The sequence below is a fragment of the Bos indicus genome, chromosome 15, assembly GCF_029378745.1.
Source record: "Bos indicus isolate NIAB-ARS_2022 breed Sahiwal x Tharparkar chromosome 15, NIAB-ARS_B.indTharparkar_mat_pri_1.0, whole genome shotgun sequence".
Taxonomy (NCBI): Eukaryota; Metazoa; Chordata; class Mammalia; order Artiodactyla; family Bovidae; genus Bos; species Bos indicus.
In genome coordinates, this window is record NC_091774.1 from 31,488,262 (window position 1) to 31,512,485 (window position 24,224).

At 54.1% G+C, this 24,224-nt stretch overlaps 1 protein-coding gene across 2 annotated transcripts in view; it reads left to right on the top strand.

Annotated features, from left to right (window-relative positions):
* Positions 1-3,920: 3,920 nt before the first annotated feature.
* GRIK4 (glutamate ionotropic receptor kainate type subunit 4) overlaps positions 3,921-24,224 on the top strand; it is a 500,430-nt gene continuing 480,126 nt past the window's right edge. For both annotated transcript variants that reach the window (XM_070803553.1, XM_070803555.1), the window contains exon 1: positions 3,921-4,091. The gene's annotated coding sequence lies outside the window, so the exon portion shown is untranslated. The remainder of the gene's footprint in view (positions 4,092-24,224) is intronic.

Sequence of the window (24,224 nt, forward strand, 5' to 3'; positions counted from 1 at the left end):
AGTGCAGTACTCTGGTGGGATGGCTGCATTTTACTTCTGTGTGGCAAGAAGGTTATTCAATCAGGCTGTTGCTTCCTTCAACTTCATTCCCCCAAATGTGAACCCCTAATTTAGATTAGGTTTATAAAAGCTTCAACTTAGCAGGGACCAAGGCTTCATACTGCCAGTTAGGTCATTTTATCTGACTCGTTTGGTCTGACCACAGAAGGCAATTTGATTTGCCTGAATTGCAGACCCACTAACTCTTACTCCGTGTTTGTGCATTCACTGAACACATTTACTCACATCTACTGTCCCAGGCATCGTGCTGTTAAGACAGCACGATTTTACCATGAACTGGTGATGAGCTTTCAAAGGATCTTAGAAAAGAGAGGGCAGGTAAACTGAAGATCAAATATTCTTTGTGGATATACCTGAAGCAAATACAAAGAAGGAAGAAGCTAAAAATAAATCCAGCAGATGAAATTCGTAGTCTCTTAGTGAAAGCAGACATGAAACAAGTGATAGCCATAAGCGCCAATAAGTGCAGGCGAAGTCCAAAAGAGGGAGTAATTAATTCTTTGAGAAGGGCCAGCCTGCAGGTCAGGAAAAACCTCTAGTAGAAAGAGATTCCTGAACTGAATTTGGAAAGGTAAATATGAACTTGTCTAGCTGTGTGTGGGGGTTGAGGGGAGGGAATGCGGGGATGGGCTTTGGACGAAAGTCAATGTGTTAAAGGCAAAGAGGCATAGCATGGGAGGACCAAGGACCGAGGACGCCCCTGGTGGTCAAGGGGCTAGGACTCTGTGCTCCAATGCAAGGGGCCCAGGTTCGATCCCTGGTTGAGGAACTGGACTGTGCTGCAATTAAGACCCAGCGAAGCCAAATAAACATATAAATTATTTTTTTTTTGAAAAAAAATGAAAGGACCAGAGAACTAACTACAAGCATTTGGTGTTGATGAAGTCTGAGAAGGGCGGTGGTGGAAAATAGGTGGTGGGACAGAAGTGAGCTGAGAGCTTTTATGTTGTGCTAAGAAGCTTGGGACTCAGTTTTACCTTAGAGGCCAGCTAGAGTCACGAAAGGATTTTAAGCTAGGGATGAAGTAGCTGAAACGACAGCCATTTGTGGATGTGTTGGAGGGAGCCAGGGAGGTCAGTTAGAAGACTGTTGCCATAGTTTCTAAGAGACAGTGACAGAGATGGCATGTACCCCTAAGCAAGTGCCAGGTCACACAGTCACTGTGAGCCCGAGTTGGCCCCACTTATGCAATGGGTTCATTATGAACTTGGGATGAACCTTCAAAGGGACCTTTGGAAAAGACAGGTTAGGAAATTTAAGATCAGGAATTCTTTTGGGATATACCTGAAGCAAATACAAAGAAAGAAGGTGCTAACATAAATCCAGGAGAACAAATTCCTTTCATGGGCTCCAGTCACCAAAGCGCTTGAATCCACTGGGTTTAACCATGAGGCCCTAGCACACGGAATGCTGTCTGTCTAGCACAGCCCAGCAGCTGGCTGTGTGGGATGCTTCAGATGAGAGGTTCCAGGGGAGGGACCACCATTTCCAGCCCTTCTCCTATCTCATTCAAGGCTGCAGCCTTGGAGGTAGTTCAGCTGAGCTGGCCTCATTCCCCTCCGACATAACCCTGCTGTGGGATCCAAGATTATCTGGACCAGCCTCTCCACCCCATTCCCACCCACAATCAGGTATGGGAAGTTAGCTTGCCTGGAATTAAACTTTGATTGACAAGTGACACTGATTTTCAGGAGTAAAGAAAGTAGACACGCTCTTCCCTGGTGGTCTAGCGGTTAGGACTCCACGCTTCCACTTCAGGGGGCTTGGGTTCAATCCCTGGTCAAGGAACTAGGATTCTGCATACTGCTGCAAAAAGAGAGGACAGCAAGCAGCGATCACTCAGAACTCTGAGGTTAGTAGCAGAAGGAAGAGACAGCAGGTGGGTGGGGGACAGCCAGGGTGGGGCTGTAGGCAGGCTTCTCTGGCATCACTATTAACCTTCTGACTGCTAGCGGGCCTTGTGCTGTAGGAGGCAGAGGCCTTAAGGAAGGGAAAGAAGGTCAGAATCATCTTCTCAAGAAGGGGAGGAAGGGGTCCTCATTAGACCACAGTCAAGACCCATCAGCAATTCTGTTGCTCTTGCCAACAACTTCTCCCCCTCCCCGCCTCCATTTATCAGGAGACAAAGGAATAAGATGAGACATTTCACATAGATGGTACTTTTCTTCCCAAACACTTAAGCTTCTATGGTCTTGCTCATCTTACATCTTTCCAAGAAAAGGCCCAGGATCCAGACTCGGCCTTTCAGAGTTTGAAGTAACTTTAGAGATTATCAGTCTGCTTCCCTCATGTGAACACTGAAGGGGAGGGATGTGAAGTCACCTGCCCTGGGTGGGTCCCAGGAATGCCCCTTGCGCCTCCAGTGTGCTGTCTGCTGTTCTGTGCAGCCATGTGCCAGTTGGCAAATGAGGCCCTGAGTGAGAAGATGGAGCTGGAATTAGATGCTTCTGTGTGGCCGATTCACCCCAGGGTATGGCTGATTCTCCCCCGGGTACGGCCGGTTTACTGGGGGTATCTTAAGCTTTAGCAGCTTTCTTATGTGAAATGGGATTAGGGTCATCTTCACACATACCTTGCAGAGTTGATGCAAAGGTTCCTGAAAACCACACGTGTGTAGTTTCTGTCATGCCGGCACCCAGTAGAAGTACTGGTGTTTCCCCTACAGAGCATTCGCCACGCCCAGCTAGCGGAGGTGGGAATGGGAAGCCAGCACTCTTGTGACCCCCGTTCCTCCCTGCAGCCCTGGGTGGCCAAGAAGTGGTAAGAGTTGGGTGGTGAGCCTGGGGAATGCAGCATCATCATCCAGGTTTCAGCCTTTTATGCCCAAGACCCAACCCAGGACATCTGGGAACAAACCCTTCTCTGAGAACTGACTACCTTGTGGGTGGGCAGAGAGTTGAGTGCGGGCGGCTCAAGCCGTCGACGATGGGAAGACTCGGATCAGTGCCTTGTTTGTCCCAGATAGAGATCACGTGGGTGGGAAAGGAGGAAGTCCCCCTCTGAGGTCACATGTCCTCGGATCTTCCTCCTCAGGATCCCCGATTCCCCAGCTCCTCCGGAGGACAGCGGTGATGTAGTACAATGAGCTATGGAGGCATGTCAGAAAGCTTGATTGCCCCCCTGGTCCTGATGCTCACTACCTCGTTTACCTGAAGCCCAGGCTCCTGGGCTGGGATCCTCATCCGTGGCATGAGGATGACGGCTCCTCCAAAGATGTTTGTATTCATAAAATAGTGCCCTGGAACTACTAAGTGCAAGCCGTCTGTCTCCAGCCTCCTGGAACAAATTGTTCTTTTCTCTCCGCCGACTTCACACTCCTCCAGCCTAGCCACCACCGAGGCCAGTCTCCAGAAACCAGCACGCTCTTCCCTCGCGCTGTTCCCCGAGAGCCCCACCAGGAGGCGCCCTTTGCCCGCCGAAGCGGGCCGGGCTCGAACTCCTCCGGGCCCGGGTGGGCACCCCTTTGCGCAGGGCGGTGCTGGGTGCGGGTTCGCCCGGGGTCCCCCGGAGGTCGATCCAGCGCAGCGCCCGCACCGCGTCCTGCGGCCGCTTGGTCGCGCGCGCCCCCCGCGACCCTGCGTGCAGCTGCGGCCCCGGCCCCGCGCCTCTCGTTCGGCCTCGGTCCCCGGGGTGGCGGCAAGTTTGCTTACGGTCGCTCGGGCCCCTCGCCGCCGCTCTCCTCCGGCGCCTGGGCCCCGAGCGCGCCGGGCGAGAGGGCTACGAGGGCGGGCGGGCGGCTCGGCGCTCGGGCCCCGAAGGGGCGCCCCCCCGGCCGGCGTGCGCGGGCCGCCGTAGTTCCCGCGCTGCCCGCCGGGCGGCGCCGCGCGCCTCGGCCGCGCTCCTCCCGCGCTGCCGGCTCCTCGCTCGCTCGCAGCCGGACACAGACTCTGCCTTCAGCTGCCGGCGGATCGCGCTGGAGCCGCCGCGGCGGCTGCGGAAGAACGAAAAAAAAAAAAAGGAAAACAACAGCCCGGCGGCCGGCGGAGCAGCGCCCGGCCCGAGCTCAGCCCCCGGAGTGCGGAGCCGCCCAGGTAAGGGCAGGGCCCGCCGCGGCGCCCCCGGCCCGCACCTGCGCTGCCCCCGCGCCCCCCGCGTCCCATCCGCGCGGAGCCCCGCGCGCGCCCCCTCCCGCGCCCGGATTCCCTACTTCTGACGTCTCTGCCTCTCCTGCCCTCCGGGGCCGCGGCCCCGCACCCCGCCCCCGCCCCCGCCCCCACCCCCTTCCCTGCGCCCTTCCCTCCGTCTCCCGCCTTCAGCCAGCCTGTCCCCTGCACTCCGGTCTCTGCGTCTCCCGATCGGGCTCCGAACCCCCATCGCTCTGCGCCCGTAGTTCCTCCGGTCTCCATCCCCATCTCCCTCCCTCCGCATCCCTTCCCCGGGCTCGCCGTCTTCCCGGTCTGGTCCTCCCTCTGCCCCTGTGCAACTCCCAGCCCTCCCTCTGCCCCCTGCAGGGATGACGGCCCCTTCCCCACCCCGGCGCTTCTCCCCCGCACCTCGTCACCCTCCGCTTCTCTGGTCGTCTCGGTCCCCGGCTACAGTGCCCCATCCCAGCCCGGAGCCCACGAAGCCCCCTCCTCCAGTCCTCTCTGCCATCTGCCTCGACTGCCCCCGGCCCCTGCCCTGGACTCTGGCCACCACCACACGCGCCCCCCACCCCCGCCCCAATCCTTCGCGCCGTCTCGCTTCGGGGAGAATAGCGTCGTATCAGAAACGACCCTCTTTTCCCTGGACTACTGAGGTTCCCACCCATCCCACCCTAGTTCACCCGAGTGGGAAGTGAGGGAGAAACTCTAGAGACCTGCATTTGGGCGTGTGATGGGGGAGGGGGCTGGGGCGGAGCGGGGGGAGGGGAGCTGAAAGCGAGCTCCTCTCTAGTGAGGACTGGCGAGCGGTGAGCGGCTCAGACCTGGCCAGAGGAGAGGGCCAGCTTGCGACAGCTGGGACAGGGGTTTCTAGGCTCCGGGAGCACCTGTGTCTCTTTCGCTGGCTCCCTTGAGCTGAGGAAAGTGATGGGGGAGGAGTTGGAGCCCAGGGAGAGTTGGCGAGGGCCTTTGGGCTGGGGAGGCCCGCAGCCAGGGAGGACCTGGGCCCTCTGGGCCGCCAGTCTGGCAGTGGCCGGGCAATGCGGCCACCGTCTCCCCCACCGGACCTCGGGCTGCACAGCTCTTGGCACCTCTACTTCATGCTGCCATCTTCCTCCTGGTGCTGTTGTCTGGTGATGCCACGAGGTGCCACCTCCCTGCCTCCCTCCAGTGGCTCTCCTGGGCATGTTCTCCCAAGGGCCTGGGTTGTCTGGAAAGCAGAGGGACCCCTGGGCTTGGCTGGGCCCCGGAGCCAGGCAGTGGGCGCCAGTCGGGACCAGACCAATACATCCCGGGACTGGCCAAGTGCCCGGAGCCTTGCCAGGGACAAGGAGAACTGCCTTCATCTAAGCTCCCTGTGGGTCACCTGGGTGACTGGGGTGCTTCCAGGAGCACCTGCCAATGGTGGGCGTGGTATCCCCTGGGAGAGAGGCTGTCTGGGTTGACAGTGGGCTGCCAGAGAGAGGACTCTGGTCCTGTTTGCTCCTGGAGTGTCTGTGCTCGTGGAATGGGTGAGGGCTGGGGAGAGGTCCTCTGTGCTCTGGTCCCGCTCAGGGAGGAACCCCGGGAACTCCGCTGGGCATCGTCAGGCTCTATTTGCTGAAGCTGCAGCTCGTGCCTCTTCATTAATCAGGTTTATTATTTTCCTCACTGGCTGGATGTGTTCCTCAAGGTCACGACCCTTTGGAGAGTTAATCTAATATGCACACATTACAGTGTCTGGGTTTGTTTAATTTTCCGTATTTTGTTCATTTCTCGTGGAGCTAGCTGTCCATGGAGCTGCGGCCCCGGCTTGCCCATCAGCCTCCTGCCTGCCTCTCTAGCTCCATCCCCATCCTCCTCTGGACCTGCCAGCCAAGACCAAAGATGAATCTGGCTCCTGGAGTTCTTGGGAGAGCCTGGTGGAGGAGGGCAGGGGTTAGGGGAGGGGGGTTGAGAGGAGGTTCTGATTTTCTGTGTTTCCCCATACCTCCCCCCCCCACCCCCTAGGCATCTTGATCATTGGCTAGCATTTTCCCCAGCACCTAAAGTTCTTCCTAGAGACTGGCTCTGCTACTTGGTCTGGCTTCCCAATGTGGTTTTCCCTGCGGATGGAGAGGGAACTTTGCCTGGTGGCAGATAAGTGGAGACTCTGAGGAGGTCCCAGCTGCTGGAGCACAGGACCTCCTGGACAGTGGGCCTCAGCTGTGCCTGGTATGAGTCTCAGCCCAACTGAGATGCAAGAAGGGAAGGAAGAGGGCAGGATGACCTGTCCTGGGAGACGAGGAAAACCTGCTCAGAAAACAAGAGGAACATTGAATATGACGCTGGTTGCTGTGCGGCTGGCGCGGGTGGGCAACAGGCAGAGAATACGTGTGGGAAGCAAACATCTCTTGTTGCTTCTGCATAGTACGAGTCCCTTACGTCGTGATTGAGTTCCGCAGTTTTCCAAATGCTTTTTAGAAAAATTACTCGATCTGAACCAGACAAGCGTTTTGTCTATACCACTGCCCTTCGGGGAGGTGTTATTGATCCCCTGAAAACTGAGCCTCGAAAAGGTTAAATGACTTGTCTGAGGCTCTGCAGCCACACCTGAAGCCTCTGGACTCCCAGCCTGGCTCTCGTGCTATCGTACGTGTGCTCAGCCGTGTCCGACTCTGTGTGACCCTGTAGCCTGCCTCTCTCCTCTGCCCATGGCATTTCTCAGGCAAGAATACTGGAGTGGGTTGCCATGACACCTTCCCGACCCAGGGATCGAACCTGAGTCCGTGTTGTCTTCTAGTATTGGTAGGTGGGTTCTTTACCACTGGTGCCACCTGGGAAGCTACTTGTTGCTTTTTAAGGTCTTGCTGCTGTTCAGCCCTCCCTCTCCACATCCCAGGCTTCAGCCCTCACGTTCGCCAGGGTCAGCTCAGCACTCCTCCTTGCTCGGGGCGCTGGCTCCCCACCCCTGCCCCGGTCTGCAGCCTGGCTGGTCTGTGGTTCTGCGTTCTCCCTGCCCCTAGACTGGCTTCACTGGCACCCTGGCTGTCCTCCCACCCCCACCGCAGCCCATGGCTTCCTGTGGAACCCCGCCTGCAGAGTTCCTGGTTCTCCCAGGCACATGGCCTGGGGGCCTTGCACTCCTCAGCTCCCCCATCCCACCCTCCTGCACCTTGTTGCTTGAGCCTTGGTTCTCTGGGACACTGCTGGTGCCCAGCCTGACCTTTTCCCCTGGCTACTATCCCACATGGGGCTTCAGTGGCCCAGCCTTGGGTTATGGTAACATAGCCTCCTCTCTGGGGAGGCTGCAGGCACCTGACCTCCACCTGGCCTGCCTTCTGGCAAAGGATGGTGTTTGGAACATGTGACCCGGTCTTCAGAGCATCAGTGGTCCCCTTGGGTTCCTGGATGGAGTTCCCAGACTGTGGCCTGGAGTTTACAGCATGGACATGCTGGGCCCAGCTCTGTGCCTCTGGACCTGACCCTCTGCCCTCTCTCTGCCTACCCTCCCCCCAGGCACTCTATGCTTTTCCTTGTCCTTTTCTCCTCCTTTCTGCCCACCCTTCCCAGCCTTCAGGGTGCCTCTGGAGCCACACAAGGTATAGCCTGAGAAGGGATTCTCTGCTCCCACCCTGGCCTTCTATCCCCAAAGTGTGACAGCTTCAGCGGCTCATGTCAGGCAGACCTGGGGTTCGTATTCTGGTGTCACTCCATGGGTGTGAACAAATTGCTTAACCTCTCTGACCCTCACTTGCCTCACCTGTAAAATGGGAATAGTCTCTTCTGCCTGAAAGGCTTGTTGTTGGCATGAATGTGAGCAGAAGGGACTGTGGTTTGTCAGCCCAGGAGGTGCCCAGGGAGTGTCCCCAGGTGGCTCCTCCCACACAGCCTCTGTGGTTTAGCTCCCAGCGCCTGCCTGCTGTATATAATTACCTGTCTCTGCTTGTCTCCCACCTGGATGGCCGATCCCCTAAAGAACAAGGCCTTTGGTGCCTTGGCACATCCTCAACTCCAAAGGAGCAAGCCCTGTCCTTCAACGTCCCAGAAATTGGCCCCTGCCCCTAGTAGGAATGTGAGAAATAGTTGTTACTTGATTATAATATATGGTTACATAAAATAGGGTATGCCTTACCTGTAGCAAATCCAATAGGAAAAAAACATTTTAAGCCACAGTACCAGCTGAGAGAAATGGTGGGAAGGAAGTAGAGGCTCAATTTAATGTTGTATTGCCTGCAAAGTTGGCTCATTTCTCTCGGTCACCCCAGAGACCCGGTGAATTAGACCTGATGATCTCTTACAGATGAGGAAGGGGGCCCACAGGGGGCCCTGCGGTGTAGCCCACGGCTCAGACCAAGGAGCGCTTCAGAACCCCGCTTCCTTCCCCTCGACTGAGGCCAGAAAAGGGAAAGAAGAGCCTCTTTATGAAAAGATACATCGCAGGTTTTCTTTAAACAACTGAGCGTCTCTGTCACCTTGGTTCAGACCAGCAGGGATTGGGGGGTTACCAGAACCTCGGGGAGGCAGGACCGCTTCCAGCAGGGTTATGAGCAGGTGGAGAGCACAGGCGGGCACATGGCGTGGTTGGTGCGGTTGGCACGTGCGGTGTGGGCATGAACCTGCAGTGGCTGCCGGCTGAGCCAGGTGTTCACAAGGGGCTGGAGTGCAGGGATGCACAGGCCGAGTGGGGATGGGGGGTGCCCTGGGGCCTGGGTGATGGGCAGAAGGGATGGGACAGGTGAGGCTGGGTCCTCTCGGTGGGGAGAAAGGGGGACAGGGCTGGGGCAGAACTAACTGGAGTCTGCAGAACCCTGAGAGCCAAAGAGAAGGGTTCAGCATCCTTGGGCAGAGGCAACTGGGTGCCCAGAGTGGGTGAGGGACTTGGATGAGGGTGACGGCAGAAAGGGGGTGCACTTGAGTGGCATTTCCAAGGAGCGGCAGACGTGCTGACAGCTTGGGCACGCAGATGAGGGAGCAGGAAGTGTCGGAGGGAACTTCGAGATTTCCAGCCTCGGTTTTCTTTCAGGAACAAGGGAGCCAGGAGGGGAGGCAGGTCTGAAGGAGGCTGGGGAGTGTGTGCCCAGACATGCTGGGAGGAGAGTGATGGGGCGTTTAGGGGTCCCCCCAGGTAGCTCTGGGGTCCTAGCTTGCAGCTGAGCAGTCTTTTGCAAAGACGCATGCCTCGGGGCACTTGCTGCCCTGGGGGCTGCTTCTAGGCATTTCTGATGCCTGAATTTCACCCCCCAGCCTGCTGGGCGCCCTCTCGGTCCTCCCCTCCTGAAAGTGGGACCCTTGTGCCCAGCACCCCCTCTACCTGTCACCTCCAGGGGATCATGCCTCGCACAGAGCAGCTCTGAAATAAATATTAATATTTGTCTTATTTAAGTGGCCTCAACTCATGTTTAACAAATGTCTGTCATGGAGATATATTTGTGGAATATGGTGGGTGAGGAGGGCAAAGGAAGGCTGGGCGGGCCTTCAGCCTCCGGGAGCTGGGGCTCCTCCGCCACACAGGCCTCGACCTCTGTGACTCTTCCCATCCCTCCTTGGCCCCCTGCTTGATCCTGGACCTGCCTTTTCCCAGGATGCGGGGCCGGGTTGTGGGGGATGGAACAGGGGTCTGGAGGACAGTAGGCTGCCCTTTGTTGCTCAGTCCCGGGGTTGGCACTGGCCTGCCCCTCCTCTGGAGGGGTCCTGCTTACCCCTCCTGCCTTCTCCTGCGTTTCTCAGGGGGCAGTTTTCAGAGGAAGCAGGGAAAACCAGGTGGCTCTGGAGTTTCTGCCAGGGTGCACTGGGGATATTTTGGCCAAGGAAAGGCTGCGTGTACACAGTCTGGTGGGGAGATCTTTGTGAGGGGGGAGGGCCTATGTTGTGGACCCGCGGGACAGAGCCAGCTGGGAAATGGGAAAACCAGGCTACTGATTGCCTCAGTTTCCTCTCTATAATCTGGGCCGTATGATAAGGTCGACCTCACGGCTCCCGATTCAGTGATATAATCACGTGGAGTCTCCTTGGGGGAGGGAGTAGAGAAGGGTGTGACCCCTCAGGACAGAAGAATGATTGTGAAGTAAACACATATTTAGAATTGGAGTTTAAGGGCCAGAGTTAAAACAGAGGATTTAATAAAATGAGAAATCAATAACCCAGAGGATGTTAAGTGTAAGTGAGAGGCTGGTTACAAGGCACACTTAATAAAAAAAGAAAAGTTTGAGAAGCCGAGGAGGATGGATGTGTCCTGGGGCTCCAGGGATGCTGGGGTGGCTTCTGCCCTCAGCCTGGCACGGCTTCCGAGTGGGCAGGGTGAGTGGAGGGATGAAGGGCTGCTGTCACCTTTTGGGGTCTGCTGTCTGCTCCTCTCTGCCTGAGCAGGGCACCCTGTCTCCCCTCCAGAGGCTGTGGGCGGGTGGCAGGGAGGCGGTGGCTGCTCCTGGATCAGACTGCATGGGATTCCAACCCCAGCTCTTCCAGTCCCATGAGGAACATAATACCCACCTGTGACAGTCTCAGCAGTGCACCAAGTGCTTGCTAAATGGTCACAGTTGTTCTTGTTAGAAGTATGATTACATTTTCATCTTTACAGAGTCTCTCCAGCCCTGTTCAGTTCTGAAAATGTTATGGAATACCATTCCTAGTCAGGTCGGTGAGAAATGGGGAAGCCTTATTAGGAGGCAGCAGGGGTGTTTCTTTAGTCATCAGAGAAGTCTAGAGGGAGTTTAGTCCCAGCCCCAGGCAGAGGAGGGCCCTGAGGTCCAGGGAGCTTAGGTTAGTTGTCCAGGTTATAAGGCAGGAGTCCACTGAGCTGGGGCATCCTTTTCACTGGGCTTTGTGGCCTCCAGGAGGGAGGGAGAAGGCTGGGAGAGAAAGACTCATAGTCATTTGGTCCCATCCAGGCATCCCAACAAAATCAGATTAGAACTAAAAAGGAGAATGGTCTTGATTTAAAAAAGAAAATTTTTTTTCTTGGCTGCACCACAAGGCATGCAGGATCTTAGTTCCCTGACCAGGGATCAAACCCACGTCCCCTGCTTTGGAAGCTTGGAGTCTCAACCACTGAACCTCCAGGGAAGCACCTGATCTTGATTCGTTAAGGCAACAGTCTGTGAACTCCTTGAAGGCGGGGATACGGCCTTGGATTTTTGACTCTAGCACTCAGCTGACACATAGTAAGTACTCAATAAATACTTGTTAAATGGACAGATGACTTCACAACAATGCCAATGCCAATAATACCAGCTAATGTTCATTGAGTACTTATTATGTGCCAGGCATGATGCAAAGTGCTTTCCGTATAGGATCTTAGTTCATCCTCTTAATAACTTTAAGGTACTATAATACCCATTTTACAGATGAGAAGGCTGAGATCCAGATCAGGCGATGAATTAGCCCAAAGTTTCATAGTAAGAAGTAAAGTTGGAATTTACACTCAAGCAGTCTGATTTCACACCCTGGGGGTAAAGTTTCTGTGTGTGTGCCTGTGTGGGTGCACACACATGTGAGCACACAGGCACATGTGTGTGAAATGTGCGCTGACTCTCCCCTAATTTCTTAGACTCCCCTCCGGCTCCCTCACTCCCCTGTGGGCAAGGCCTGGCTTGGAGGAGGGGGCAAACTCTTGATGTACTCTGGTGCTTGTCTTTCCTTAGCCTGATTTCTCTGACCCCTGAGTGGAAGGCCACTGGCAGCACTGGGGGAACAGACCACCCCCAGTGGAGCTCCTGCTGTGGTAGCTGATTGTGTGCCAGTCTTATCTAACACAGAGGCTGTCCGAGTAAGGACCTGGCCTGGATGCTGGAGGAGGGAGCCACATGAAGCCTTAGCCAGACTCTCGTGAGCTCAGATGAGATGGGGCCCCACAGGGTCCTGGATCCCACTTGGCCCAGACCAGCAAGGGTCTGTGTGTTCACCATCCCCCCAGGGCCCGGGGTCTAACTGGGGTATATTGGACTCTCAGAGGCATGACAGGACGTCTCTGGAGGAAATCTGAGGTGCCCTGCTGTTACAGTGTGGTTGTCAGGAATCTTTACAGCATCTCCCTGATCTAGGACTGTTCGTAAGGTCATGGAAAAATGTTCCCCGCAAGGCTGGTGACAGGATATCTCTCTCTCTGGAGGTAACACAGACGTTTTCAAAGGTAGAGAGGACTAGAGTGGATTTAGGGAGGGCCAGAAGACCCTCATGGAGTCATTTCCTAGGGGGCTTATGGGTACAGCTTGTCACCGAGCCCACCCCACCCCCAAGCTTCCATCAGTCAGCACAACCAGCCCTTTGCTGAGGCTGCCGATGCCAGCTCCTGGTGTGTATCACATATTCAGAGGCTTGTGATGTCTTGGAGATTTCTTCTCTCCCAGGTATCTTACATGGCCTCAAACCTGAAAGGTAGATGCGACAGGTAGGAATTATCATCCCAGACTTTCAGAATTTCAGTAACTAGTCAAAAACAAGAGTTTATGGGTTGAGAGGTCGCATCAGTATCCAGGCCTGCTGCCCCTTGCCTGGGGCTCTGTCCTCACGCCTGAGACTGATTGAAGGCCACCGCAGCCTTTGCAGATGGTGGAAGCAGTGCTCTTCCCCAGGCTAAGAATATTGCATTGAATAAAGCAGCATTTGTCCAAGAATGATAATGCCTATTTTATTGCTGGGAAAACTGAAACACAGGGAGGTTAAATGAATCACAGAATCTTATTCCTGGAAGGAACTTGAGATCATTCAGTCAGCATCCTACCTGTGGACATCCCATCTTGTGGACAGAGTCTCTGCTGGCTATTTCCCAGCCTCAGCTCACCCTCCTGCTTCCCTCTTCTCCTCCTCTTCCTCCTCCCCATCTTCTGAAGTCTAGCTTTACTAAGCACGTACTGTGTTATAGATGCTTTTATGTGTGTTTATGATTGTTTATTATAAGGTAGTAACTGTCATTCCCTGTGCTATATAGTGGCTTCCCTGGTGGCTCAGTCGGTAAAGAATCCACCTGCAATGCAGGAGACCTCGGTTTGATCCCTGGGTGGGGAACGTCCCCTGGAGAAGGAAATGGCAACTCACTCCAGTATTCTTGCCTGGAGAATCCTGTGGACAGAGGATAGACAATAGTCCTTAGACAATAGTCCTTAGTCCAATAGATAAACAACAGTCCTTGTTGCTTATCTATTTTATATCTAGCAGCCGGAGAAGGTGATGGCACCCCACTCCAGTACTCTTGCCTGGAAAATCCCATGGATGGAGGAGCCTGATAGGGTGCAGTCCATGGGGTCATGAAGAGTCGGACACAACTGAGCGACTTCACTTTCACTGTTCACTTTCATGCACTAGAGAAGAAAATGGCAACCCACTCCAGTGTTCTTGCCTGGAGAATTCCAGGGATGGGGAGCCTGGTGGGCTGCCGTCTATGGGGTCGCACAGAGTTGGACATGACTGAAGCGACTTAGCAGCAGCAGCAGCATGTATCTATTCATCTCCTGTTCTCAACTTAACCCTCTTCTTCCCCTTTCTCAACCATACATTTGTTTTCTATGTCTATGACTCTGTTATGTAAATAAGATCATTTGTACAATTTTTTAGGTTCTGCATATAAGTGATATCAGATGATATGTGTCTTTGGCTTACTTCACTTAGTATGGTAATTTCTAAGTCCATCAATATTGCTGCAAATGGCATTATTTCATTCTTTTTTATGGTGAAGTTGATATTCCATTGTATCCTCTTTATCCATTCATCTATCGATGGACACTTAGGTTGCTTCCATATCTTGGCTGTTGTAAATAATGCTGCCATGAACACTGAAGTGCATGTATCTTTTCAAAGTAGAGCTTCCATCTTTTCCATATGTATGCCCAGAAGTAGGGTTGCTGGATCATATGGTACTTCTGTTTTTAGTGCTTTAAGGAACCTCCATAGTGTTTTCCTTAGTGACTTTTCCAATTCCCATTCACACCAGCAGTGTAGGAGAGTTCCGTAGATGCTCTCGAAGTATTACTTTGATCTTCCAACAGCCCTCGGAAGTAGGGACTATCGTCTCATTTTACCAGTGAGTAACCTGGGGCTCAAAGAGGTTGCATAGCTTATCCAAGGTTTAGACTTGGCAGTCTCACCCGTGCTCTCGACCTCTCATGAGGCAGGCTGCTCCTCGCCAGGTAGCTGTAAACAAGGGAGCGTGTGGGAGCACCCAGCATACTGCCTGGCATGCAGAAGGTGTTCAGGAAACGCTAGTGATTCTCTCCTAAAAAATACCAGAACGCTTTGCCTTATACTGAGCCAAATCTACTCCTCACAAATCCTCGTTCTGCACCCTTCCTTGGAGCCCTGTAAGGTACTTTTACCCTTCTTCTCCTTCCAGTCCTGGGGTTGTGAAGAGCCCTTATGAGCAAAAGGCAAAGCCTCCTCCTACTTGTATTTCTGCTCAGACTCTTTCCCATGGAGACTTCCCTGGCAGCCCAGTGGTTAAGACTCCAAGCTTCTACTGCAGGAGGGCACGGGTTTGATCACTGGTCAGGGAACTAAGATCCTACATGCTGTGTGGCATGGCCAAAAAAAAAAAGACTCTTCCTCAAACTAGAGTAGCCTAGCAGGAAGATGATGGCCTGGACCTGAGGGGGTGGGGTGCTCTGAGAAACCTACAAGGCTGGCGCTGGCCTGGAGGGCAGGTAGGTGCCCGATCCTTGGTCACGTCCATTCCTAGCACACATTTCTCAAGTGCCTCTTGGGTGCCAGGTCCTGCCACGGAGCAGCACAGGGTGGGCTTCCCCACCCCCAGGGCTGGGAGCACAGATATCTTCTGAATCTGACCCCTTGGGTCCTGGGGACTGGGGCCTGAGGACTGAGGTGACAGCCTGCTCCCGCGAACTTCTGTGAGGCCACGTGAGGCTGCAGACACCCCGGGAAGGCCAGAAAGTTCAGGTGACCCAGGTCGCAGGGTAAGCAGCTGGGTGGAGAAGGCTCACCCGGGTGATCTGAATGAAAACAATACCATACCATTCTCCTTTGAAAAGTAGGTATCTTGCCAGAGTCCGGGGTAAATAGTCTGGAACGTGAGATGTGCCAGGTAGGGTGCACATCAAAAGCAAACAAGGCGATTGCACCAGGTGAGCTGTGGAAAGTCAGCTGAGGATGTGCGTTTCCATCAGCACGAGGCTGGCTCTCCCCCTCAGCCCCTCCCCAGGGGAGGTGGTGAGCGGAGGGGGATGCTCGGGGCTTGACCTTGGGCCTCAGACGCCGGAGTGGACCTTTGTCCCATGTTCCTGGACCAGGAATGCTGCCCCTCTTGTCACGTCTCCAGTGTCCATCCTCAAATGTTCTGGCATATCCTCTCCGCAACTTACACCATAGGGGTCACTGGTTCCGTTTGACCCAGGAGATTACGGATACTCCTGGGTAACCTGCAGCCACACAGCTGGACCATAGCATCACCCCTTTTCTCTGTATCTGTGTCTTCTCATGGTGGCCAGTGCCTCTCCAAGGAGCCAGTAGGTGTCTCTGCTTGAGCCTTCAGCCCCGGCAGGGGAGGAACTTAAACAGCCCACCAGTTGCAGAGGGTCCAGGGCAGGAGACTGTGTGGCCAGATGCTTCAGGAAGGTCAGCAGAAGTCATCCTCTGTCTCCCCAAGAGATGAGCTCCGGTGGCACAGGGGCTGGGTCTGTTTCTCAGCATTGCCTCCCCAACAGCTTGGATGGTACCAGCTTCTAATAGGTGCTTAAGACATATTTTTGAATGAATGGCTTCTTCTGGGAGCCCCTTGTGTGCAGAGGCCCTGGATGGTGGAGTCTGGGGCTAGCAATGAGCCTCAGCTCTGGAAAGATCAGATTGACAGCTTCAGCTCACAGTGTGTGGATCCAAGGTCCCCCTGGACCGAATCCCTAGGCACCTCACTCCCTCCTGGCGTCAAGGGCCAAGGGGGACTGGACAGGGGTGTCTAGTGAGAGTGGGGGTGGCACGTGCGGTGAGAGCTTTGACTTCACTCCCGTGAATCAGGAGGAGACTCGGGGAGCAGAGGCCTGAGCCCCAGGGGTGCTACCCTACACACACGAGGTATGAGCCAGGGATGGTGTGCCCCCAGAATTTCATTTCTTCCTGGTGGAATATTTGTGGGAGGGTGCCAGGCAGGTGAGTGTAAGGACTGTGGGGGCAGAGAACCTGGGAGAAGACTGCCTTTTGTGGGGATGGAAGCCCCAGGATTTGGGGCGTGAGCTGTGGCCCTGTCTGCGCTTTCAGCCCCTGGATCTCAGGGCACAGTCTGGCACTGAACGCGGATGCAGAGTCCCAGTGTCGCCTGTTGCTTGGTGCCAGCGTGTTCAGTGGTGTCTGCTGGATCTCCTCCTGGGCCCACTTCTGCTGATGGGCGGTGGTGCCTGCAGGGCAGGGTTGAGAGGGGTCTGGGGCCAAGGGTGGGCTCCCTGGAACAGAACCTGGGTTGATGGGATGTCTGCCAGGGGCCCAGGGTACAGTAAATTTGTCTAGGTGGACTTAGTCCAGTCAGCTCATTGTTTTTTCCTAGGTTTTACCTTCTCTTTAAAAATTAATTATTTGTTTATTTTTGGCTGTGCGGGTCTTTGTTGCTGTGTGGGCTCTAGTTGTGGTGAGTGGGGGCTACGCTCTAGTTGCGGTGCTTGGGCTTCTCACTGCGGTGGCTTCTCTCGTTACGGAGCTCGGGCTCTAGGCCCATGAACCCAGTTGCTCCATGGTGTGTGGGATCCTCTCAGACCAGGGTTCGAACCCATGTCCCCTGCATTGGCAGGTGGATTCTTAACCACTAGACCACTGGGGAAGTCCCCAGTCAGCTCATTTTACAAGTGAGGAAAGCAAGACCCAGAGAGAGGAAGAAGCTGGCCTGAGGTCACATGACTTGCAGCATCAGGATTTGAAATGGGGGCCCCTGGTTCTTCCTTGTCTCCCAGCTCACACTAAACTGGCTCTCCAGGAGCCTCCCCTCACACCAGGGGAGCAAGCGCCCTGCGCCAGTGCCCACTCCTGGTGGGCCCGATTCACAGCTACTCCCACCCTCCCAGCTGTTAGCCCACCCTGAGTCCCGGGCAGGGCAGGGAATGAGCCCTGGAGCAGGCCTTGCCCTCTGGGACTTGTGACCCCAAGAGGTGTGTGGAGAAGAGAAGGCAAAAATTTTGTGCAAACCCACAGGAGTGAGTAAACAGCCCCCCCCCCCCTCCCAGGGACAAGGATATGTTCAGTCAGCAGTATGGTAAGACCCCCAGTGTCCAGGTTGCAATGGGCAGCATGAGGCAGGCTGACCGTTCTCTGGGCAATCCCAGGAGGCTTCCTGGAGGAGGGGATTCACCCCCACCCCTGACACACACACACATTGTTAGGGGTGTGTGGTCTAGTATGATGTGTGGGATGTAGCCTGGTGTGGTGGGGTAGTGACAGGAGAGGGCCTTGGCCAGCCTGGAGTTGGCAACCCCTCCTCTTCACCTCTGTGTGCGTGCGTGCTAAGTCGCTTCAGTCGGTTCTGACTCTGTGTGACCCCATAGACTATAGCTGGCCAGGGTCCTTTGTCCATACGATTCTCCAGGCAAGAATACTAGAATGAGTCACCAAGCTCTCCTCCAGGGGATCTACAGCCTTGGATAAGTTTGTTACCATGTCTGACGCCTCTGTTTGCTCAGCAATAAAATGGGGGTAATAAAAGAGCTAATCTCCTCAGCCTTGGGGAAGAGCAAATTGGATAACATCTATGGAAGGGCTTCTTAAGTAAGGTGCTTTCAGTACGTACTATACGACTTTATATAGATTTATAAGATTCGAGAACAGGAAAATAAATCTCTGGTAACAAGTCAGGATAACAGTACCCTCGCAGAAGGCATGGGGGTACAGGGGGCTCTATGATACTGATAATGCTGTCTCTTGATCTGAGAGCTGATACTATGGGAAATTCATGGAGCTCTACACTTAATGTGCACTTTTCTGTGCAGACATTACACTTTGATTTGAAAACTTTTTCTTAAAAAGGAAAAAAATTTGGGAGGCTCCAAGGCTTATAGGGGACTTCCCCAGCAGGACAGTGGTTAAGATTCTGCCTTCCAATGCAGAGGGCGTGAGTTTAATCCCTGGTTGGGGAACTAAGACCCATATACTGTGGTGGAATCAAAAATTTAAAAAAGAAGAGGAAAAAAAAAAAGTGGTTAGAATGGCCAGACACTTGACAGAGTGTCCTTGAGGAGGCCTGGAATGCTGTTGGTAGAAATAGTAGCTGGTTTCTGTGGAATGTTTCAGGCAGTGTGCTACTGAGTTCACATGCACTTCCTCCCCTAATCCTTCCAACAGCCACATTTTACGAGGAGGGAAACGGAGCCTCAGAGAGGTTCTGTAAGTTGCCCAAAGTCACACAGCCAACTTGGGGCAGAGCGGGGCACAGGCCAGGTGTGACTCCAGAGCTGCCCTCTTGGTGAAGCATGAAGGACCTAAGTGTTGCCTTGACCCTTCCTCAGCTAGCTGGAGGGTGGCTCCTGGGTCTTTGTCGTCTTTTTTGACTCTGATGATGCCAGGGTTCTGCTGGCCTGCAGCTTGTGGTGGAAGATGCAGAAGGGCGCGGCTCCCAAGCTGGTCCCAATCTGGAGATGCCCTCAGAATGGGAGTAAGGGGGCAACCGGAACCAGATGGAAGCGCTTGTCTGGAGAGCTGCAAGATCACGCAGGCAGGATGAGGTGGGCAGCCTCTGAGGGTCCTGGTGGGGAGGGCGCTGTATGGGGCTCCAGGGCAAATGATGACTAGCTCAGTTTGAAACCTCCAGGGCAGATCCCTGCCAGGTGAGAGGGGAATGGCTGGAGAATTTCTCCTGCCAGCAGCCAGGGGAAGAGGGGAGCTTTTCTGCATAATGCGAATCCCCTTAGCACCTCCTGAGCCCCAGATGGGGGTTTGCATCTTCACCAGGCCTTACTGCTCCCCTGAGGAGCTTCGGGCGTGAGTGCAGGCACTTCCTTTGTTGCCTTTATTCTTAGCCCAACTCAAGACTTAACGGCCCTGCCCTGTGGCCTTGTCTAGTGGGAGAGAGATTCCATTGTTTTTGCCTTTATATGCAACTGGCAAAGTAGATAAAGCCTTATTGTTGTCCAAAATTTCCAATCAGATGGGAAAACTAGGGCTCCTGGCATCATTCAGGTGTGCCGGAGGAGGGCGGACAGCAGAACCCCTCACCTCCTCTGGGAGGCCTGCCCTGATTAACCCCTTCAGCTCTTGATGGTTACAGCCCAGCTCTTAGCAAGAAGGCACATCCTCTGATTAGAGTAAGCACAGTAGCAAGTTCTGGTTCTTTGTGATGGTTTATGTCTAAAGCCTGTCTCCAGTTCACTGACTCTGTTACTACCATTTGACTGGAGGTTGGCCAAGGGCAGGACCGTGAGGACTTTCCTCTGGGCCTCCCTTAGAGGTTCCATCCACGTAACCAGTGCCAGTCTGCAGTGCTGGCTGTAGTTTCCCAGTGCAGAGTTGACTCTGCCTCAGGACCTTTGCACATGCTGCACAGCTGCCTGGAACCCCTTCTACCACCTCCTCTCCTTTTGCTTCTCCATCTTCTTCCAGGAAGCCCTTTCCTGTAACCTGAACGGGGCCCCTCTTGCTGCTCTGGCTCCTCCCGTGCTCCTTCCCTCTGGAGCATTCCCCAGCTGGCACTGTAGCTGCCTATTCATGGTTCAGTTTCCCCTTACTGGGCACTGAGCTCTGGGAAGCCAGAGATGAGATTGGGCTGTCACATCCACTTCTGTGCCACAGCCTGTAACTCCGAGGATCTTGCTGAGGGTTTATTGAAAGAAGTGAGGCCGTTGAGCACTGAAGAGAGGAGTAAGTCCAGAGCTTCTCTCTGGGTGCCCAGCTGCTGTGTCCACCTGCCCTGGAAGGAATGCCCTTGGCTGTGACTCCCTCTAGCGGAGTCTGAGACCTCAGACAGCTATAGAGGCAGGAGCCTGGAGCCCAGTGTGGGTACCAGTGGCTGCATCTGTTTTGCTCAGTGCTGAGCCTCTGACATCTGCCTGCAGGTGCTACATCAGAGTGTCCCATGGATTTGCCTGGAAGTTCAAATGTGTCAGCCCCCTGTGGGGATCGGGGGTGACCAGGAAAGGAGATGCCCATCTTTCATCCTTCTAGGGAACTGGGTGGAGGTGGTTTCAGATGGCCTGGCCTCAGCCACTGTCCCCATTGTGTGCAAATTGCTTATAGGAGTTTCGCATCCAGTTGCTCATTTATTCCCTCCAGCAACCCTGGGAGGAGCATGTTATTGGCCCATTTTACAGATAAAGAAAAGAAAGTTCAAAATGGTTAAGTGGGCACAGCCCAGGTGACGTACCTGGTAAGCAGCGGAGCTGGGATTCGGTTTGTCTCTTTCAGCATGCAGCGCCTCTCCCCACCCCGTCCCCTGCCCCTCAGCTCTCTTTCCTCTTGGGTGGCTCAGTGCCTGCGCAGGAGCCAGGGAGCCCAAAGTGTGAGTCCTCAGAGTACCCCCCCATCCTTGCTTGGCACCTGAGAGTCCATGACCTTGGAAGGCCCGTGTCCTGATCACAGTGGGGAGGAAGTCTGGCTTTGACAAATAGCCCTGTGGTCCCAGGACAGGCAGGGCTAATTCAAGTGCAAACAGTGTATTAGTATTTATTCCTCACGCTCCACTGCTAATAAAATTTGAGTTTTAAAAATAATGGTGAACAAATGAATTGGTCGATGGCCTGTGGGGAGAAGATGCAGAAAGGATATTTCATGGAGACATATGACAGGGGGACTAAGCCACGGCGGGTTCCTTACTGGGGTGGGGGTGGGAGGGCTTATTTTGGGGAACAGCTCTCCACTCCTGGTCCAGTTTGAGAAGTCGTTAATCTGCATGTTAAAATTTGTTGAAAGTACATTTGCCAACTGCGGCAGCGTCTCCAGGCTGAGGAGGTGGCTGTTGGCTGGGGAAATAGCTCTCCAATGTCTATTTCAGTTATCTGTGCTTAAAATCTGTAATTTGGAAGGCTGCTTCCTACAAGGTCCCATGACTGCCATCCAGCGCGTGCCTCCGTTTCTGACACCTGAGTTATAGAGCTGGTCAGGTTCTGCCAGGCAGGGCAGAGACCTAAGAAGGTTCTAAGAAAAATGTAGGGACGTATCATAGGTTCCGTGATGCCTGGGAATAAGGAAGAGAGAGAGGGGGCCCCCGGGATGGGAGAGGGGACTCAGAACCACCCCCTCCCCTACAATAGATAGCACCTCTGTCCCTGTGATTCATCGGTTCCACTGTGCCTCAGGAGCATCACGAGCCGTAAAAAGCATAATTTAAGAAAGATAGGACCTGCTACTGTGTGACTTTGAGCAAGTCATTTATCCTCTTGGTAACTTAGTTTCCTCATCCATACAAAGCAGGTGATGAGACCTGCGGGGCTGGCTTCATAGGATCCAGAAGGAAAACAGGACTGTGTAAGCAGAGGGATATGACAGCCCTTCAGATACTAGCAGACAGGCTCCTGCTTACCTCAAGAAATTGCTTTGCTTAAAGCTGGGCTTTTGGAGGGCTTAGAGAATGTGAGGGGATTTGGGATTTGCGTGTCTGGGTAGTACCTGCAACACCTTTCAGATTTCATCCATCAGCCGTGATGGACGGGGAGAGGCATGGCCCTCCCCGCCCCGCTCCCTTCCCCCTCCCTGTCCCCACATGGGCGGCAGCTCTGCGGCACTGCCCGAAGGATCGCTGAGATGTCAAGAGTGCCTGAGCTGTGGACTCAGCACTCGGCACACTGCTCCCCAGTTCTCAGCCGACCTTGAGGTGGGCACCAGTATTAACCCACTTTACTGGAGCAGGAGGAAACTGAGGCCCAGAGCCGTGAGGGGGCCGCCCAAGGTCACGGTTAGATCTGAGCTCTGCCTGCTCCTTCAGCATCCTGCCGCCTCAAGGTTCTGGCCCACGGCTGCCTCGCCAAAGTGGGGTCAGTGACCTCGGGGTATCCCTGTGGAGTGGCTGCCATCCCCCCTTCCTCTCTTTTACCCCCAAATGGAGACTCTCCTCCTGCCCCAGCATCCAGCATGAAGAAAGACTTCAGTGTCCCCGGCAGATATTTTATCATCTGAGTACCATGAACCGCAGGGAGTAAGACTTCCAAAGGGCAAGCTGGGGTCATGGCCACTTGGACCCTGGGCTGCAGATGCAAAGATGGCTGCCTGATTCTGATTCTGACCTCTTGGAGTCCTTTGTAGCTCCTCCCAGTTCCAGAAGTGGCCTGGCCCTGCTGCTCTCAACATCCTTTCCCCAGCCCTGAGGCCAGACTCTGAGTGTCCACGCAGGCCCACCCTTCACCCCCTGCATCTTTTGATCTGGCTGATCCAGTACCGTGGAGTCTGCCCCGTGGCCTGGTGGCCCTGTGATGTTAGCAGGGGAAGTCCAAACAGCTGGGAGGCGTTGAATCCAAGACCTTGGCAGTGGGGGGAGTGGGTATTGTTTAGACATTTTGTGTAAATTAGTATTATTGTAACTGTTAATTGAATGTCCATTGACTGCCTGTCAGAGGTTTGATTTAATCTGTCCTTCCCCTCTGAGTCTCGGTCCACTGCTTAAACAGTTTGCTTGATTTGTGCTCGTTTTTCTTTCTCTAATGTGGTCTCCTTCCCTGCATCACAACCTGAATTTCATCTCACTGGCTTCATAATGAGCATCTTCTGTTTTCTGTTACTGGCTTTGGCCTCCATGTGGCCCCTAGTCCCTCCCAAGTGGATTCCCAAGACTCATTCCTTAACTGGGGACTCAAGACAGACATAGAGTCAGCCTGGTGTGTTTCTTTGGGGGCTTTAAGTGCTTTGAGATGTTTTCTGGAAGGGAGTAGAAAGGGCAGTGGCCTGGAGACTTAGGGGACGAGCCCCAGTTTTGCCTCATTCATTCATTCAGTGAGACACCAGCTCTCTGCCAGGCTCTGTGATCAGCACTCAGGGGACGAGTTCCTGCGTTTAGCCCTCTGTAGGAGAGACGTGAACAGCTGATCCAGTGCAGCATGATGGTCAAGGCAGGGGGCCATGGGGACACTGAGAGGACATTGAAATCAGATGTGGGTGGCAGGAAAGGCTTCGTGGAAGAGGAACAGTGCCTGCAAAGCAGCTTGAGCTCTTCATTCAGAAGACAAGGAAGAGTTAGCCTGGCAAAGGGCACCCCAGGCAGAGGAAGCAGTGGGTAACAGCGGGGCTCCTAAAGAGGTAGCTGAGAGGAACTGATAGTCATTACAGTGATGATAATATATTGAGACTCACTCAGCATCAGGCAGTGTCCAAGGGCTTTTCTTGGCTTATCTAGTTTAGTCCTTATAACAACCCCACACGCAGATGCCATTGGCATCTCCTTTAATGACTGAGGCGTGGAGCCTGGATCTCACCTGTCCTAGTGAAGGGACTGGAGCCATGGACTCAGGCGTCTGATTCAGGGCTGCTGGCTCCTTCAGCATTTTGCTGCCTCTGTGTCTGTTCCAGGGATGTCACACCAAGACTTGGGGTGTCCTTGCTGAACCAGATTGTGGAGGGTCTTAGGTGAGTACATGGAAAAATTTTACCTTTATCCTGAAAGCTACAGAGAGCCACTGAGAAATTGTAAATTGAGGAATAGCTTGATCGGGTTTGTTTTTAGAATTTATCACTCTGGCTGCTGTGTGGAGGATGGATGGGGCTTGATCCAGAGTGGAGGCATGGAGAGCAGTTGCTGAGTGGGGCCGTGACCCTACGAGGAGGGCTGGGGGCTGGCTCAGGCGGGGGAACCGGGGTGCACAGATGAGCATGGGCTCCAGAAGCATGAGGAGGCAGAATGTGCAGGACACTCAGGGGGTGCTCGAATGAGGGCGAGGGGTGGTGGGTGAAGGCGGGGTTTAGATGATTCTGAGGTTCCTTTTTTTTTTTTCACCAAAGGTTGCAGAATTTTATTTTTGTAAAGTCGCATCAAAAGTTAAATTATTGGGACTCCCCTGGTGATCCAGTGGTTAAGACTGCGCTTCCAATGCAGAGGGTACGAGTCCAATCCCTGGTAGGTGAACTAGATCCCACATGCCGCATGGCATGGCCAAAAAATAGAAAAGTCAAATTATTACCTATTACAGTTTCTCTTTTGGTGTTCTGAGGCCAGTTTCCAATGTGTGCAGGAGGGGTTTTCCCTCATAGCACCAGGCAATTCTCAGACATCAAAAGGGTATTCAAGAA